This window comes from Schistocerca gregaria, chromosome X (assembly GCF_023897955.1).
Source record: "Schistocerca gregaria isolate iqSchGreg1 chromosome X, iqSchGreg1.2, whole genome shotgun sequence".
NCBI classification, from domain to species: Eukaryota; Metazoa; Arthropoda; class Insecta; order Orthoptera; family Acrididae; genus Schistocerca; species Schistocerca gregaria.
The window spans coordinates 637,254,653-637,274,230 of record NC_064931.1 but is presented as its reverse complement, the minus strand read 5'-3'; positions in this window follow the sequence as shown (position 1 = coordinate 637,274,230).

Below are 19,578 nucleotides of genomic sequence, written 5' to 3'. Positions count from 1 at the left end.
ATCCCTGGGGATCTCCAGGTATAACTTTTGTGTTACTCGATGACTTTGCTTCAGTTATTACGAACTGTGAACTTTCTGACGGGAACTCACGAATCCAGTCGCAAAACTGAGACAGTACCCCATAAGCACGCAATTTGATTAGAAGAACTTGTGGGCAACGGTGTCAAAAGCCTGTTAGAAATCTAAAGATATGGAATCAATTTGACATCCCTTGTCTATAGCACTCATTACTTCGTGAGAAAATGAGCTATTTGTGTTTCGCAAGAACGATATTTTCTAATTCCGTATTAGCTAGTTGTCAATAAATCGGTTTCTTCGAGGTAGATCGTAATGTCTGAGCACAGTATATGTTTCAAAATCTTACTGATAATATGCGTTAGTGATATGGGCCCGTAATTCAGTGGATTACTCCTTGTCCCTTTTTTGGGCGTTGGTGTCACTTGCGCAACTTTCCAATCTTATACAATCGGGATCTGAGGCTTTGCCTTTATTAAGTGATTTAAGCTGCATCGCTATACCGAGGATATCTACTTTTAAGTTACTCAAGTAAACAGTTGTTCTTGATTCGAATTCTGGAATACTTACTTCGTTTTTGTTTATGAAGGAATTTCGGAAAACCACGTTTAGTAACTCCGCTTTATTGGCGCTGCCATCAGTAGTATTCTTACTGATCTCCGTTGTTGCATTTTACATACGACCAGAATCTCTTTGGGTTTTCTGCCAGATTTCGGGCCAGAGTTTATTTGTGAAAACTGTTAAAAGTATCACGAACTGAAGCACGCACCAAATTTCGAGCTTTTGTAAAACTTCATCAATATTGGGGATTTTGGGTTCTTTTAAATTCGACCTGCTTTTTTCTTTGATTTTGCAACAGTATTTTGATATGTTTTGTATAACATATCTCTCAATTACCATCGATACTACTTCTTTGATTTTAAACCACATCAGGTCTAAAGTTGCACAGTCAGCTTGAAAGGAGTGGAGGTCAAAAGAATTTTTATCTGATTTTCTTAACAGATGAATTTTGCGTTTATTTTTGGGGGGTACCACGTACCACGACAACCTTTTGGTGATTAATCCCGTCATGATGTTCCCTATTTGCTAAGCATTATTTGTTTTTAAGAGGTAAAGTGTGTTTTCACAACGATTTACATTCCTAGTCTGCTATTAAAGTAATTGTTAAATATAATTTCCTGTGAAGGCATTCAGTACGATTTCGGACGACGTTCCATGCCTACAGCCGACTTTAAAAATGTTCTTTCGCCAACTCATCGAATGTAGATTGAAGTCACCACCACCAATAACTGGATGAGTTGGCTACCTATTTGAAATGAGATTCGAGTTTCCTTTGTACTCTTCAGAAACTGTATCATCTTAGTCGAGGGATCGGTAAATGAAAACAATTATTAGTTTATTCCCGTTGTCAAGTATAAACTCTACTCATAATAACTTACAGGAACTATTTACTTCAACTTCACTCCAAGGTAAATTATTTCTAACAGCAATAAACACTCCATCACCAGCTGTGCTTAGCCTATCCTCTCTGAACACTGACGTGTAAATTAACAGTACATCCCGCCATACGAACCTCTTACAATTTCATATTAAATGTCCATGTTGAATAGCCATGCTGAATCTGTAGGATATTTTCTCAAGAGCGTGCAATAATTTTACGTGATACAGAGGATGCTACACTGAACAATATGAGGTAGAGAACCTGGGGTCGGAGAAGCTAGCGTAAGGAGATAATTGGAATAAAATCGCATTACTGTATACTTTCGTGTTTATATTAGTTACAGTTAACTGCAAATACCATTATTGACACAATGAACGTGACATTTGTACTATGTCTTACAAAGTGTGCTGAAACTGACGGCCATCAACCTAAATGCAAGCATGACATCGGCGAACAAGTTTCTGACGCACCCTGGCAAATATCCCTGGTGTGTTTCGAATCACATCAGAAGCAGCTACAATTCTGGCACAATTCAACTCCGTATCCACTAGGTTCTCATACACAAGTGACTAGGTATCCCCATACGAAATAATCAAGGGGATTCAGGTCAGATGACCTCGCAGGTCATGGAATAGGACCTCCCTTTCCTAGCCAGCGACCAGGAAATACAGCACGAGATAGTTTCCGACATCCACCCGGAAATTAGGCGGTGCACCACAGTGTTGTATCCACATCCTCTCACGAACAACCAAGGGTGTGTTCTCCAACAACTCAGCTACAACTCTTTGCATGAACCTCAAGTTCAGGTGCCCAGTCAGACGGCCAGGTAGAAGATATAGCCTAATGAGTGTCCCCTACAATGCCGGCACAGATATTCACAGCAAAACATACTTGATGATGTGACTCTACTAGACCGTGAGAGTTTCCCTCATCCCACACATGTCTATTCCTCCTTTTGGAAATACCACCACGATCAAATGTGGTCTTGTCAGTAAATATCACGATTTGGAGGAAATATGGTCGATCAACCACTGACACACAACGACTCTTGGTGCAAAGTTAGTTACAAGGACTGAATGGACTCGTTGTGGGCGATATTGGTGTAATTGCTGTTCGTGGAGTACTCGTCACATGCTAGTATGTGCAGCGCCCATTCCACGTGCAATACGACGAATCCTTATACCGGGGTCCACTGCAACGCGTTTCAGCACCTCCTGTTCAAAATCGGGTGTGCGGGTAGTCCTCATGTTTCCAGGGCCCTCGTTTCTTCTTTCCAATGAATCACTCTCCCGCATCTGTCGATCGAGAGAAATAAACACTCGTCGTGACGGATGATTCCTATTACGAAATCGTTACCTGTAGAACCTTTCAGCAGTTAGAGCATTGCAACGTACATCCCCATACACAAGCTGCATGTCAGTAAGTTCTTCGAAACTGTACCGGTACTGCTCCATCGCATCGTATTGGACTGTATGTCTCTGAATAGCACTGAATAATTAGTAGGTCTGTCGTTGATTAATAGCACGTTTTGTCATGGGACAACGTAAATACGATACAACAGAGCCACATAAAGGACAATTAAAGTAAAAAAAAACCTGCCTTATGAGTTCTTAGCAATCAGACTCGCCCTCCTTGTTTCCTTGTAGGAAGTAAGGAATACATGTAGATAAACAGCACAGTAAGTGTAAACTTGTACCCATGTTAGTTGTAAATAAGCTGGAAAACAGAAATGCTTGACAAAGCGGTAGATAAGTTTACATCCATAACACCTTAAGCTGCCTTCTCCCATTCCAGGTTCCGTACCTAAAAATTGGTTAGTGGAGCAATCTCTATGCCCGTTACACTTTTGCACGCTTTTACGGAAACACCCTGTATAGCCGTTCATAATTGCGAAAGTGTTGACGGTGCAGGATTTTGTACACGAACTGATTTCAAAAAATGGTTCAAATGGCTCTGAGCACTATGGGACTTAACATCTGAGCTCATCAGTGCCCTAGAACATAGAGCTACTTAAACCTAACTAACTTAAGGACATCACACACACCCAAGCCCGAGGCAGGATTCGAACCCGCGACCGTAGTGGTCACGCGGTTCCAGAGTGAAGCGACTAGAACCGCACGGCCAACGTTATTTGGGACCATGAAGTTCGTGAGTGGCTGCAAATGGTCTCCAAGTAACCGAACATTCAGAGGTTCCTGTCCATTCCATGTAAACACTCAGCACACCCTTGTGGTGCCACTATGTGCTCTTTTTTTCTTTTTTTTTTAAAAAAAAAGACCGGATCTGGCAAAGCAAAACATGAAAAACTACCAGTAAATGATAATGTACAAATGGTCCTGCATAACCACGTAATGTAAAATTAAGATTTGAGTAAAGAAAAACCTACTTGTGGCACAGAAGTGCTAAAAAAAGGTTTCGGTCATATGAAAAAACAGTATTTTGCATAACAGGCGGACCTTATATCCACTAATTTTAACAGAGACACGGGGTGAATAAGTGATTATAAAATTTATCAGGTAATGAACATTGTAGAAATTTACCAGAGAGCAGAAGTGCTTTTTCAGCCTTGTTATTTGCATTTTCATGAAGAAAAAAATAAGATTTCCCAGCAATTCAAAAACGTCTCAAATGGCTTTAAGCACTATGGGACTTTACCATCTGAGGTCATCAGTCTCCTAGAATCAGAACTACTTAAACTTAACTAACCTAAGGTCATCACACACATCGATGCCCTAGGCTGGATTCGAACCTGCGACCGTAGGAGCAGAGCGGTTCCGGACTGAAGGGCCTAGAACCGCTTGGCCAGGCGGCCGGCCTATGAGCTTGTACAGTGCCTCGTTGACAACTTGGATCCATAGCTTCGTGATGACTGCTACACACTTGAACGATACCATCAGCTTTACTAACTGAAATCGGGACTCATATGGCCAGACGACAGTTTTCCGGTTGTCTAGGGTCCAACCCATATGATCACGTGCCCGGGACAGGTGCTGCAGGCGATGTCGTGCTGTTAGCAAAGGCATCGGTCTTTTGCTGTCATAGCCTATTAACGCCAAACTCCGACGCACTGTCCTAACCCATACGTCCGTCATACGTCCCATATTGATTTCTGCGGTTATTTCACGCTGTGTTACTTGCCTGTCCGCACTGAAAACTACACTAACGCCGCTGCTCTCGTTGGTTAAGTGAAAGTCGTCGGACTCTGCGAAGTCCGTGGTGAAAGATAGTGGCTGAAATTTGGTATTCTTGCCACACTCTTGACACTGTGGATCTGGAATATCGAATTCCCTAACGATTTCCGAAATGGAATGTAACATTTTTCTAGCTTCAACAACCATTCGGTGTTCAAAGTCTGTTAATTCGCGTCGTGCTGCCATAATGTCGCCGGAAACCGTTCCACATGAATCACATGAGTACAAATAACACCTCTGCCAATGCACTGACCTGTTATTGGAAAGTTGTGGTAAGTTCTAATGGGACCAAACTGCTGACGTCATCGGTCCTTAAGCTTGCGCACTACTTAATCTAACTTAAACTAACTTACGCTATGGACAACACACACACCCATGCCCGAGGGAGGACTCGAACCTTGGGGGGGGGGGGGGGGGGGGGGGGAGCCGCGCGGGCCGTGACACGACGCCCGTAGACCGCGCGGCTCACTGACCTTTTATACGTGCTACTACCTCTATCTGTGTATGTGCGTTTCGATATATAATTACGTTTGTCACGTCAGTGTTATCTGTTAATTCATGTAAACTTTTTGTTATTTAGTACAACATACAACGAATAAATTAATGAATAATTGGACAAACTGGTACTGTGCCCATCGTTGCATACACTTTAATAATATATTAGCATCATAACTCTGTTTTGTCACTTTTTTACCTTTATTTGCTTTTCATTGAAGGTACTGCTTTGTGATCTGACTGGTTTGACGCAGCTGTCCACGCAAGTCTGTCGGAAGTCTCTTCATATCTGCGTAACTACTGCGAGCCATATCCATTTAAACCTGCTTCATGTATGTGAGCCTTGGGCTCCCCCCAAAGTGTTTACCTCACACACCTCCTCCCATAACCAAATTGACGATTTCTTGATGCTCGAGAATGCGTTCTGTCATCCGATCCGACCTTTTAGTCATGTTTTGCAATAATTTTTTTTTTATTTCTCCCCAGTTTGATTCAAGACCTTCTCACCAGTTACTCAATATACCCACCTAATCTTCAGTATTCTTCTGTAGCACCATACAGTGAGTGCTTTTATTCTCTTACTTTCTGAACTGTTTCATTGACTGCGTTTCACTTCCGTCCAAAGCTATACTCTAGACAAATACCCTTAGAAAGGATTGCCTAACAGCTAAAGTTAAATAGATGTTAAACAATCTCTCTTTTCTAGGACTTATTTTCGTGCTATAGCTGGTCTGCATTTTATACTTTCTATACTTCAGCCATCATCAGTTACTTTTCTGTCCAAACAGAAAAATTAATCTATTACTTGTAGCGTCCGATTTCATAATATGATACCTTCATCATCACCTGATTTAATTCGACGACATTCCATTATCCTCATTTAACTTTTGCTGACGCTCACCTTATAACCTCTTTTCAAGACACTTTGCATTCCAATCAACTGTTGTCCTTTGTTGTCTCTGACAGAATTATAGTATCATCGCCAAAGCCCAAAGTTTTTATTCCTACTCCCTGAATTTCAATTACCTCTCCCAATTTCTCCTTGGTTTCATTTACTGTTTGCTCTGTGTACAGATTGGGTAACATCTGGGATAGGCTAAAAGCCTCTGTCACTTCCTTCCCAATCACTGCTTCCCTTTTATGTCCCTTGACTCATGTAATTGCAGTCTGATTTCTGTAAGAGTTGTAGATAACGGTCCGCTCACTGTATTTCATCCGTGCTACCGTCAACATTCTCAAAAACTTTCTAAATCTGCAAATGCTATAAACGTAGCATTTTATATTCTAAGATAAATCTTAGGATCAGTACTGCCTTTCGTGTGCCTACATCTCCTCGGAACCGAAATTATTCCACTCTTCTGTAAATGATCCGTGACAGTATTTTGCAACGATGACTTATATAACTGATGGGTCGGTGATATTCACACCTTTCAGCATCTCCATTTTTTTAAAAATTGGCGCATATTATTTATAATTCACTAATCACATTCCTATAAAATAACTGTTTCAACAGTATAATTCGACGACATTTCGCGATTTGGTTTCTAGTATTATATATGTGAAAGACTGAAGTTATTTTCAGAAAAGGTCTTTCCATACATCCATTAATTAAAGAAATCATGCAAACAGCATTTGATAGGGCTCGTAGACGTCGTTATGTTGAATTGACATTGGATCATTTAGAGATCATCATTCTGCTGTCGCATTATTTATACATGTGTTGTACCATCTCTGAGAGACATATTATTTATCATGTTTTGTCTTTATCGATCATCATATTTGTGCATAAGCATCTTTGTGGTCGTAGTATTGAGTTCCTTGTGTCTGTGAGTGTGAGTGAGTGAGTGAGTGTGTGTGTGTGTGTGTGTGTGTGTGTGTGTGTGGTATTCAGCTCTGTGTGTTTCACTGAAATCCGAAAACTATCAATTCTACCTAGTTGATCCACGCAATTTGAAGTTTTTCAACTAGAGACGTTAGTACCATAAGATCGATGCACGGTTTTCAATTAAATAGGACAATATGAATTATTTGTTCAATTAAAAAGCTTGTTATGTTGCATTTGGTTTCGAGCAACAATAAACGAAATAACCTTCACAACCGCTGAAAACCGTAGATGTCTTGCGGTGAGCAACATTTATATGGCATTAAATAAACAAGATGGATTTCCGTTCCATAACCGGTCTCAGGGCTATTTTCTAAGAAACGTACTTGTCGTGAATCACCTGCATTTCATTGAACAAAGAATCTATATACGATAGTACTATATTTTACTCTGTGCGATTCATCTCGTATCACTACTGTGTGCTGGCATTAAAATGCATCTCCTTCGTTTCATAACCATAGAGGCTTGTTGATAATAAAAGGAATTCCATACATATCACATACAGCTTATTACCCGTCAGTTGAGAAAATTTTCAAAGCTGGACACATTCTGTAATTACTACGGTGTGATTGTTATATCTCAGTTCGTAATAGCTCCTACGAACCAAACTTCTTCTTCATTACGATGGAGACAAGAAGCGGCAACAGATCAAAAACGAGACAAACTGGTTTACGAGTGACAGAATCTGTATATTTTTTGCCTCCAGCCTGGATTATTTCTTATTTTTATAGATATGCAAATTTGTTTTGTAGATCCACAGCTGACACAGAGTACAAAGCGGTGCTGGACAAGTGACTAGAAGTGTTGCTATGATTTTGACCTAATACAGAAATATATCGGAACCGAGCATGAAGATAGGGGTTACTCGGTCGTTGACTACACTTGCGTAATATCTTGTGTGAAGCATCGCCATTACGTTTCAAAGTATTCTTATTCTAAGTTTTCTAAATGTTGCCATATTACCTAATCGAACTCAGAAGTTTTATTGGCATTATCCCTTCCACAACTTCATGTTTGGTGCCTTGTTAATGAAGTTGCTATTTTCGCCGTTGCCTTTTACACGTAATGTCGCTTTTCGGGGAATCGTCGGGCTATACACACGGGTCTAACATGTCCGCTACTATTATATTAATCCTGTACAAGAGAGATATAGTTTTGTTGCTAATCGGTCGAGTAGTTCCATAGTTGCTCACACAAGTGTGTCAACGTAGTAAATGGGCTCACCCCCTAATTGAATGCAGACCCGCTTCATACGGTACCAGCGAGTTGCCACGGGCTTATTCTCTTGGTTCCGCTTCAAACACACTTTCAACTTCGTTACGCCACACGCGAAGAGGAAAACAAAGCTGTCATTGTATATCTTAATAGAAGCGCGGTCACTGCGACCGGGGCATTGTGCGTATGCAGGGTGAATATGCACGCAATATACGCGAGCGCCGCGGACAACGGCCTGCAGCCAGGTGTCGATATGGGTCTTATCTTGTCAGCGGCAGCGCACAGTACAAGACAACTACGTTAATGAGCTTTCCTGTTTTGACACGATATCAATAAATCGGAGATTACATCCAATCGTATTTTTTATGCCTTCATTCCCCATTCTTACTTTATCTGAAAAAAAAGGAAAGGGATCCAATGCTCATATCGTGTTAATTACAGCCATCGTATGAACCTGGTGTTTTTTTACGCCACGTAAGTTACGTATTAATGGCGTACAATATATAGTCGTCTGGGGCTGTATTCCACAGCTTTTATAAAAGATACTTTTATGTATCCACCACAAAGCTGAAAAAATATTTATTATGTTGCAGCTACTGAGTCTTAAAATGTGCATAATTTTAAAATACTTTGTGTAAGTATTTAGTGCTGTGAAAGTAAATGGGACTGGAACACAACAAAATTTAAAAAAAAGTGTATGGCAACAAAATATGTGAAGAACTATTAACATAAAGAAAAAGAGTGTAAAAAATCGAAAAAATTGGAAACGGTGTTGGAAGACTGAGCAGGACTTCAAATTCAATAAACGGTAAAGAAATAAAAAGATTCTGTTAAAACTCTCTGCTTCCTAAAATACATGATCACTTTGTACTCTCAGCTTACTGAAACACATGGTAACATTGTACAAAATAACAATATTGTTGTATTCACTAAAGCAAGTCTAGCAGGCGACTGGCAAGCTAATAGGAAACGAGCATCGTACCTCAACACAAGGTAGGTGGCTTACACACTTGTAACGCTACGTGCTCGGAGGGCGTTATCGCGTAAACAATTATTAATGTGGGCAACACAATGCAGGGTGTGAACAAAAATGTTGAAGCACCACACACACAACACATTACCGTGCCTAGCATGGTGTAGGAAAACCGTTTCTATTCGGAATAGCTTCCAGTGGTCGCGAAATGGATAAATGCAGAACTTGTATTGTTTTCTAGGGAATGTTATACCATTGTTCTTGCAAAATGTGGCGGTCACACATGTTGCCAAAGTTTGTTCAAAAATTCTGCACAAGTTTCTCCAGGAAACCCTTACAACCCCTCTTTTTTTTTTTTTTTTTTTTTTTTTTTTTTTAATTTTGTTCGTTATTGATCGTTGTGTTTGGTTGTTGCGGACGTCGCAAGACATCCTGTTCAAGTTCGGTGGCTGATCGTTCCACTCAGTTTTTTTATTACAGAGACCAACCGGCTCTCTGACCGAACACGCTGAGCTACCGTGCCGGCTGCGCCCTCCATACAGTCCCGACCGCCTCTCATACGATTTAAATATTTTTGGAGCCCTGAAGACCGTCGATTTGCTTCGGACGAAGAGGTGTACGTCTGGGTACAGTTATGGTTTCGTAAACAATCACCAACATTTTTCCATGAAGAAAACCTGTGTAATCAGTTATGTGGATTAGTTTTGAAATAATAAACAGTTTCTCCGCCTGTCTCTTTCCCATTTGACTACTCCTTATAATCACTATTACAGTGTTATGAAGCAGTGATAACAGAAAGGATCCTTTAAAATAATTTAATTTCATAGCTGTTCTGTTTATACCCCTCAGCAAATTATAGTTTATTCCTCAGGGGTTCCCAACTTGGGAACCACTGGATTAGGGAATGCATTTGACACAAGACATTTGTCTAAGAAGATTGGAACTAACACAATAGGGCACAACAGTGAAACCAATATTCAAGCACGTGGTCACAGCTGCAATCCAAAATCATGAGTTAGGCGAATTAAGAATATCAGAACGGTAAATTATGAGAGAAATGCTGAGTCCTATTGGAAATCAGTAAGTAATGATTCAATACATCAGAATGTATAAAATATAACAAGACTATACACAAGAGGTCGTCTGTACCTTGGGGATAACCATACGTAATGAATAGCAAATGGTTCATCAAGCACGTTTTTCTAGTTAGTTTGGGAGAAGAAGTCATGAGTTACTTGGTTTCAAGACACCAAGAAAAATTTATAAAGAAACAATATAAGTGAAGAAGTATTGAAATGGAAGTACTAGCATGTAGGAAACAAAAGACAACAAGCACAGATTGAAGCAAATCATGAAGAAATATTGTACAAGCGCGGAGAAACCACAAATGATGGCAACTGGCATTTGGTTCGTAGAAGAGGATAAGAGAAAGAAGAAGAAAGTTGTACTCGTATATGTCTTCAGGTGAAAAACTATATTTGCGTTGATCTGTGTGGCCTGAGTAACAACTGAGATCAATCATGCCATGCAAATTGATAAGACTTTTAAATAAAATGCGTGAGACTACTAAATTTGTTCACTCGATGGTAAAGCAAATGGCAGAACTAGCTGAATTGTCGAGTATTGGGGAACGTCAATTTCTGTGAAAAATCTTATTCTTATATGCTTGTACGATCTATTCTAGCATGCCGATCAAGTATAGATGAACTCCTTCATGTTAAACTAATAGAGATCTCGTGCATATACAAAGAAGAGTAGTAAAAGGGCTCACATGATCCACATAAGGATTGTTGTTGTTGTTGTCTTCAGTCCTGAGACTGGTTTGATGCAGCTCTCCATGCTACTCTATCCTGTGCAAGCTGCTTCATCTCCCAGTACCTACTGCAACCCACATCCTTCTGAATCTGCTTAGTGTACTCATCTCTCGGTCTCCCTCTACGATTTTTACCCTCCACGCTGCCCTCCAATGCTAAATTTGTGATCCCTTGATGCCTCAAAACATGTCCTACCAACCGATCCCTTCTTCTAGTCAAGTTGTGCCACAAACTTCTCTTCTCTCCAATCCTATTCAATACCTCCTCATTAGTTATGTGATCTACCCATTTAATCTTCAGCATTCTTCTGTAGCACCACATTTCAAAAGCTTCTATTCTCTTCTTGTCCAAACTAGTTATCGTCCATGTTTCACTTCCATACATGGCTACACTCCAAACAAATACTTTCAGAAACGACTTCCTGATAAATAAATCTATATTCGATGTTAACAAATTTCTCTTCTTCAGAAACGCTTTCCTTGCCATTGCCAGTCTACATTTTATATCCTCCCTACTTCGACCATCATCAGTTATTTTACTTCCTAAATAGCAAAACTCCTTCACTACTTTAAGTGTCTCATTTCCTAATCTAATTCCCTCAGCATCACCCGATTTAATTTGACTACATTCCATTATCCTAGTTTTGCTTTTGTTGATGTTCATCTTATATCCTCTTTTCAAGACACTGTCCATTCCGTTCAACTGCTCTTCCAAATCCTTTGCCGTCTCTGACAGAATTACAATGTCATCGGCGAACCTCAAAGTTTTTACTTCTTCTCCATGAATTTTAATACCTCCTCCAAATTTTTCTTTTGTTTCCTTTACTGCTTGCTCAATATACAGATTGAATAACATCGGGGAGAGGCTACAACCCTGTCTCACTCCTTTCCCAACCACTGCTTCCCTTTCATGCCCCTCGACTTTAATAACTGCCATCTGGTTTCTGTACAAATTGTAAATAGCCTTTCGCTCCCTGTATTTTACCCCTGCCACCTTTAGAATTTGAAAGAGAGTATTCCAGTCAACATTGTCAAAAGCTTTCTCTAAGTCTACAAATGCTAGAAACGTAGGTTTGCCTTTTCTTAATCTTTCTTCTAAGATAAGTCGTAAGGTCAGTATTGCCTCACGTGTTCCAACATTTCGACGGAATCCAAACTGATCCTCCCCGAGGTCTGCATCTACCAGTTTTTCCATTCGTCTGTAAAGAATTCGCGTTAGTATTTTGCAGCCGTGGCTTATTAAACTGATAGTTCGGTAATTTTCACATCTGTCAGCACCTGCTTTTTTTGGGATTGGAATTATTATATTCTTCTTGAAGTCTGAGGGTATTTCGCCTGTCTCATACATCTTGCTCACTAGCTGGTAGAGTTTTGTCAGGACTGGTTCTCCCAAGGCCGTCAGTAGTTCTAATGGAATGTTGTCTACTCCGGGGGCCTTGTTTCGACTAAGGTCTTTCAGTGCTCTGTCAAACTCTTCACGCAGTATCGTATCTCCCATTTCGTCTTCATCTACATCTTCTTCCATTTCCATAATATTGTCCTCAAGTACATCGCCCTTGTATAAACCTTCTATATACTCCTTCCACCTTTCTGCCTTCCCTTCTTTGCTTAGAACTGGGCTGCCATCTGAGCTCTTGATATTGATACACATGGTTCTCTTCTCTCCAAAGGTCTCTTTAATTTTCCTGTAGGCAGTATCTATCTTACCCCTAGTGAGATAAGCTTCTACATCCTTACATTTGTCCTCTAGCCATCCCTGTTTAGCCATTTTGCACTATTATGGAAAAATATGTACCAATCTACGTACGAAAATACAAACATCTCGCCAGATCCCTACATGGGGTTAAATTAATTAAGGCTTAACGTGGAGGAATCAGAGTAAAGTGTTCCTGAAATCTTTCTAGCTGCTGTAAAATAATATTCGAGGGGGCTGTAGAAGAGAGGGAGCGAGAGCGAGAGAGATAGAAAGAAAGAATCGGTCAACCCCCAGAAGTAGCAGACAAAATTATTGGTCCCGTGGTCCAGAACGTCCAACTCCAAGCAGTCGTGGACGGTAAATATACATTACAGAACGTTCACCGTAAAATATTTTAGATATTAATTCGCTGCGAGTGAGGTGACACATTGGTTGACATTAAGATCTCGTATGTCGAAAGACTGGATTCAGATCCTCTGAAGTTGTCCTGTTATTTTTACTTGGTAAAGCTTCAGGAAAATACTGGAACGCTTTCTTAAAAAATGCACCGGCATTTCCTTCCACGATTTTTCTTCTCCAAAGCTAATGCTTCGTCTGTGATAACTTTTCTGGAAACTGCACGCTATACTCTCTTCCTGTCTTTTCTTTCTAGGAAATGTGTCTATGAGAGATACTTCTCGATCGCACGGACCGTGGCTTCATATAATGCAAATTAAATGCTTCAGAAAGACATATTGCTGGGGCCCTACAAAAATTTATAGTAACGTTTATGGAAAGTGCAACATCAAGGAGGGAACAAGTACTTCATAATGCAGTTTGATTGCGAAACAATAGATGAATTTCTCTTAAATGAGATCGTACTCGTCTTGAATGTAGCATTTCACAATTGCAATTTCGGACTTAAGACCATTTTCAAGTAGAACTGCAGAAGATTTTGCTTCAACACACGTCTGACTTTAAAATCCTCCGACGTGTACATTGTCATCGTCAGAACGAGCCTTTTCACTCTAAGAATACAGCATAACTGAACTACCGCGAAGTACTGTGCAGCGTGAAATGATGTAAACAAAGTTACCATCTTTAACAAAAATCCTAAACTTGTGTTAAGGATGTTAACATTGGCAATAATTCATGCAACATACAAAATTTCTCGATGTATGGAGCTCTGCGCTCATTCAACGCTGCTGTATTCTTACAGTGAAATGACTCATTTCGGACGATGGAACGCGTTAATGTCGGAGGATTTTAAAGAAAAATCTTTTGCATTACACTTGATAGTGGTCTTAAAGTTAAAATCTTTATTGTGAAATAAATAATGTCTACAGTCAATGGCAAATACGATGGCCTTCAAAAAATTCTACATGATGTGAAACCCAGCCATGTCAAGTTAATATACTTGGTTGAACACCCTGATTTCCCGTGCTTTTCTTCTTTTTTTCTTTTCAGTTAACCAAACGAAGAGCATGTTTGACAACACTGCCCGTGACAGATTGATTGGATTTAGACGCACAACGTCGTGAGTGGTAAGTGCAATGCTAATTAAATCGGAAACAGAATAACGGATCGGAATTTTTCTTAACAAATATATCTCAGCACAACCTTCCCTGAAACATCCTTACAAGCTTTTCAGACTGTTCCTGACAAACCTCTGTAAGTGATTAGGACCACTGAACTGAACATGATATCTCACCTAAGAAATTCAGTATCACGTGGAGCTCCCGCAAGATGAAATTACAGTCTACAAACCACGTTGCGTGTAGTCAAAGAGGACCTGTATATGTTCCTATGCAATCTTCCTCCACGCGGTTTGTATGCGATTTCGCCAAGTATTAGCAGGCGAACGAACAGAAGGCACACTCCTTGACACATTTGATCAGGCACAATCCTGCTGAAATATGACATGACGCCGCAGACAGAGGCTTTAGCTCAGGGAAGTAAACTTTCCAGATCGTCCACAATACTTAATAGGCATAATCGAATGTTGCATTCGATGGGACCCCAAACCTTCACACGTGGCTTTTGTCTGCTATGCTACTCATCATTACAGGCCGCTAGTGTCAGTAGCGTCTAACAGCCTCCAGGCCCATTACGTCCAGAGTCGTTTGTGATTCTGGTCAGTGGGAGCCGACGCAATGCAAACGCGCCAGTAGTCGAGTCGGCAGCATTTGACTTCGAAAGTAGTTGTTTATTCGTTTAATCAGTCTAGTTCTCTTTTTTGATGAGAACCTTAAATTTATGTGAATCTTTATAATAATCTATTTCTTTACGTTTTTTCTATTCTGAATGTAGAACTAACTTTACAGTGTCTAACACATTACGTTTCCTTGTCACGGAGCAGAACAGTCGAAACAGGCCGGTACACAACCATTCCATCGGTCCAGTATTCTGCCAACTCTGTGAACGAAGCTTAATGGTCTGTCAGTCAATCGATGCGAGCTATTCCGTGCTGTTGTCACACTGCATGGCCAATACAAGCTCATCACACCTTCCGCCCTGATCTACCCACTGATTTGACACATACATTACTGCTTTAGATTATGTTGAGTCCGCTACCGGTGGCAATTCTTCGTTATCTTTCTTAAATTATGTGCGTGTTTCGAGGTATGATTTCATCGTCAGTTAATAGAGCAAATAAAATGTACATAGATTTTAATGTAGTACTTTCTATCTGTATCTGACGATGTGGTTATATCTCGATATATGTTGCAGAAATGAATATAATTTAAGCAGGACAACAAAGAATAGTAACCAATAGCGTTCTCTGTATAACGTCTTTATAAAAGTTAAATGTTTTTGCATATCCCGGAACATATTGGAGAAATAAAATAATCAACGCGTAAAAACAAAAAAGTGCAAATGGTCTATAAATTTCAACAGTCACCGACGAGTAACAACCAATATGGTTGTAAACTGTTTCACATACCTGCATGAGCAGAAATATCACGACACAAGGAACTCATTTCCAGCGGATCGGCCGTACTGTCTCTTCGAACTCACTGGCATGGAGATACTGCGTCCTTCCTACGTCGACGACTGGCACTTGATTTCTCGTTTCCGCTTCATTTTGAAGGTTTTTCACTGGATGATCCAGTCGTAGCACTGATCACTCCAGACACCTAGGAAATGGCTCCGCTGCTGTTAACTGTACACTATTTCTCTGAAAATCTAAAACGCCAGCTTTTACACTGTTCGACAAATCCTTTGAGTCTGGACTGATTCAAATCATTCTTTATGGCTGTTGCAATTTTCACAGAAATTAGTCATTTATTTAAGCTCATTTACAATGTTAATAAGCCGGCCGCGGTGGTCTGGCGGTTCTAGGCGCGCAGTCCGGAACCGCACGACTGCTACGGTCGCAGGTTCGAATCCTGCCTCGGGCATGGATGTGTGTGATGTCCTTAGGTTAGTTAGGTTTAAGTAGTTCTAAGTTCTAGGGGACTGATGACAACAGCTGTTAAGTCCCATAGTGCTCAGAGCCATTTGAACCATTTGAACAATGTCAATAAATGTACGAAAATTCTTAGGAGAGAATGCCCGCAAGTTGCGTTTAATATGTTTCGAAATATTCGCTGGAAAAACGATCTTAAACGTAGAGCGAAGTGGCGAGAAAGTAATAATGTTTTTGATGGTAACATGCTTAAGTGGAGTAAGTTTGTCCTCGGAATAAAGACACCGTCTTACCTTTGCTCCCTCTCGCTTCGTAGAAGAGCTTCGTATTTTTCCGACCTCAAAGCTGCTCCGAGTTCCGCTGTTATGCTAGCAGGCTGCGCCGGACATCACTGCACACACGTTATCACGATGACATACTTCCTGTGCTACCCGACGACTGGGAAATCTCAGCCCAGGACGCTAGTATTAAGCGTGGTATTCGTAGGAGGCGAGCAATGTTTTCACGCAGCCCATGCAGAACGGAGGTTTCTTGTAGCTAACCGCTTTCCCCTGACATGTTCCTTTGTCTCCTTACCGTAGCACGCTTTGAGGACCCCGCTTTCCGTTTCACCGGTTTTCTGCCGACAGAGAGATCCCGTTTCATCCCTCTCGAGCACGCTCCTCCCTCCAGCGACCACAACACGCCTTTGTTCGGCTCGGCTGCAGCCATCACAGCCCTGCCTCACTTACGCCGTCCGGCCCTCTGTACGCGCCGCGTACAAATCATCAAATGCGAGGAAGCTCAGACAACGGAACGGGGGTCTCTAGATTGATAGTGCTACTCCAGATCGATGAGTCACGAAATTAGTCTTGCGGACAATAGGAATTTCGTCAATTCTAAGCAATATACATCAACTGTACGTAGGCTATGGTTTTAATTGCATGCATATATTTCGAAACTGTAGCTTCCTTTCTCGGTTTGGTAACGTTTCTTGAACTCTCTCCGTTCTGTCGCTTGTGAACACTTTTCTCATCTGTAAGCACTGCAGGACGAGTCCGAAAATCTCCGAGAAAATTTCAGTGGTTTTCAGGGATATTTTAAGAATGTTCTGGTATAACTTAATTAATGAAAGGCCCCTCAACTTGCTAGTATATACTTTAGATGCGTGACCTGTTTCGGCCTTCACATTCAGGCCATTTTCAGGCGGATATGAGAGTGCCATTGTTAATCGATTAAATGATAGCTATATGAGTATTTACATGATAGGATATGGAACACAAAGCTAATAAAAGGATAGAACAGAAGCACGGATACACCGCGAGGAATACATGCTTGAACATCAATGCAAGCCAGCAGGCTGTGCTGTTGCTTTTTACGACAAACAGCACCTGTGCTGTGTCCTCAACACATTGCAAGTGTCAGTCACGGTCAGAACAGTGTTATGTGTAGTTGGGAATGCATTATGTTACAGCTAAGTGAATTCGAACGTGGAAAAATTGTTGGCCCTTGTAAGGTGGGGTGTTTCCATAACCAAGGGAGCCGAAATGTTTGGTGTTTCAAGGGGCACCGTATACAAGATTTATACCTCATACAGGGAAACCGGAAAAATATCATCTGCCAAGTCACAAAGCGGATGAAAGTGTGCATTGAATGATCGTGACAGACCGTTATTGCGAGTGACTGTGACGAAAAATCAGAGGATGACAGCTGCTAAGTCTTTGTAAGAACTGGATGTCGATCTCGCAGACCACATCACCACCAAAACAACAGAAAGGGAACTCCATAAGCAGGGGGTTGTAGGGGAAGCGGGAATTCCAAAACGACACATCAGTGACTCAGAGGCTTGTAACGGGAAAACGTCGCACCCAGACCATAAAACATGGCCTATGGAACAATAGAGACACGTCATTTGTTCGGGTGACTCCTGTTGCACACTGCTTCCAACTTCTGGCCGAATTTACGTCCCAGGCGTGAAACTTGGTGGGGGTTCAGTAATGATCTTGGCAATCAGATCGGAGTATTCCATTGGGCCAATGCTTATATGCAAGGTTTTGTGCTTCCTAAGTATATGCGACGGTTTTGGCTGCATGGTCCATCCTATGGTTCAATGTTTGTTCCTCAATGATGATGCTGTGAACAGGTCTATTTCTGTTAGCATGAGGATGGCCATCACAGTCAAATGGCTCTAAGCACTATGGGACTTAACATCTGAGGTCATCAGTCCCCTAGAACTTAGAACTACTTAAACCTAACTAATCTAAGAACATCACACACATCCATGCCCGAGGCAGGATTCGAACCTGCGAACGTATCAGTCGCGCGGTTCCGGACTGAAGCGCCTAGAACCGCTCGGCCACAGAAGCCGGCTCATCACAGTCAACAAATGTGAATATTGCTGAGCTTATGAGATCTACTTTGGTCACTTTGGTGATCACTATTCAACTCCACCATTACCAGATCTTGCCACCATTTTCCAGGAGTAATAGTATAAGATTCCCTTGAAAACCATTCAGGACCTTTATTTATCCATTCCGAGACTAATGGAAGCTGTTTTGAATGCCCAAGATTATTCTACACCCTACTGGGCATGGTAATGTGTTGTGCTTTAGGTGTTTTCATGTATTTATCTTCCTCCTGTACATGTTGCGATATAAGTAAAGAAAGAATAGATTTCTTACATTGCGCTGTTGCGAAGAAATGTAAAGTGAAAAGAAATTGACAGCCTGGTGACTTTAAAAATTAAATTTCCAATGATAGTGTGAGAAAAATGAACGTCTCATGATTACAAAAACTGCACAATTCGATACATTAAAAGTATTGGCATGTTTTAACTTTAAAAGGAGTTAGATTCTCACATAATTAAGATTTCAAGTTACATGCTTACCAATAAACACTAAAGAAAATTTTTATATTTAATAACATTGTAAATTGCTCGAGAGTAAAGTTACGTCTTCTAGCGTGAGCAGGAAAAAGTTAAAATACAGGGAGCTGTAGAAGGCGCTAGCGTGTCTTGGAAGCAACGTGAACTGCTTGAAAGAATATGTTTACTAACATATAGATGCAGTTACGAGCTTGCGATGTGTCTTTGAAGGACGTTATCAATAACGGAGCGACATAACTAAGTCCAAGAATCTGGTTGGCTGGTTGGTTTAATCGAGGGACCAAACAGTGAGGTCATCGGTCCCACTGGAAGGATGGGGAAGGAAGTCAGCCGTGCTCTTTCATGGAGCCATCCCGGCATTTGCCCGAGCGATTTAGGGAAATCACGGAAGACCTTTATCAGGGCGACCGGAGGCGGGTTTCAACCGTCGTCCTCCCGAATGCGCGTCCAGTGGGCTAACCACTGCGCCACCTCACTCGGTCAAAAAACTGGTGTTCCTTGGTGTACGCTGCTCACTGAACGTCTCTTCACTAATTTTTATCATGTGGGCGTAAATTTCTGTTTCTTTATCTATCCATAAAGTATCTCTTCTTCATTGTAAGGTAG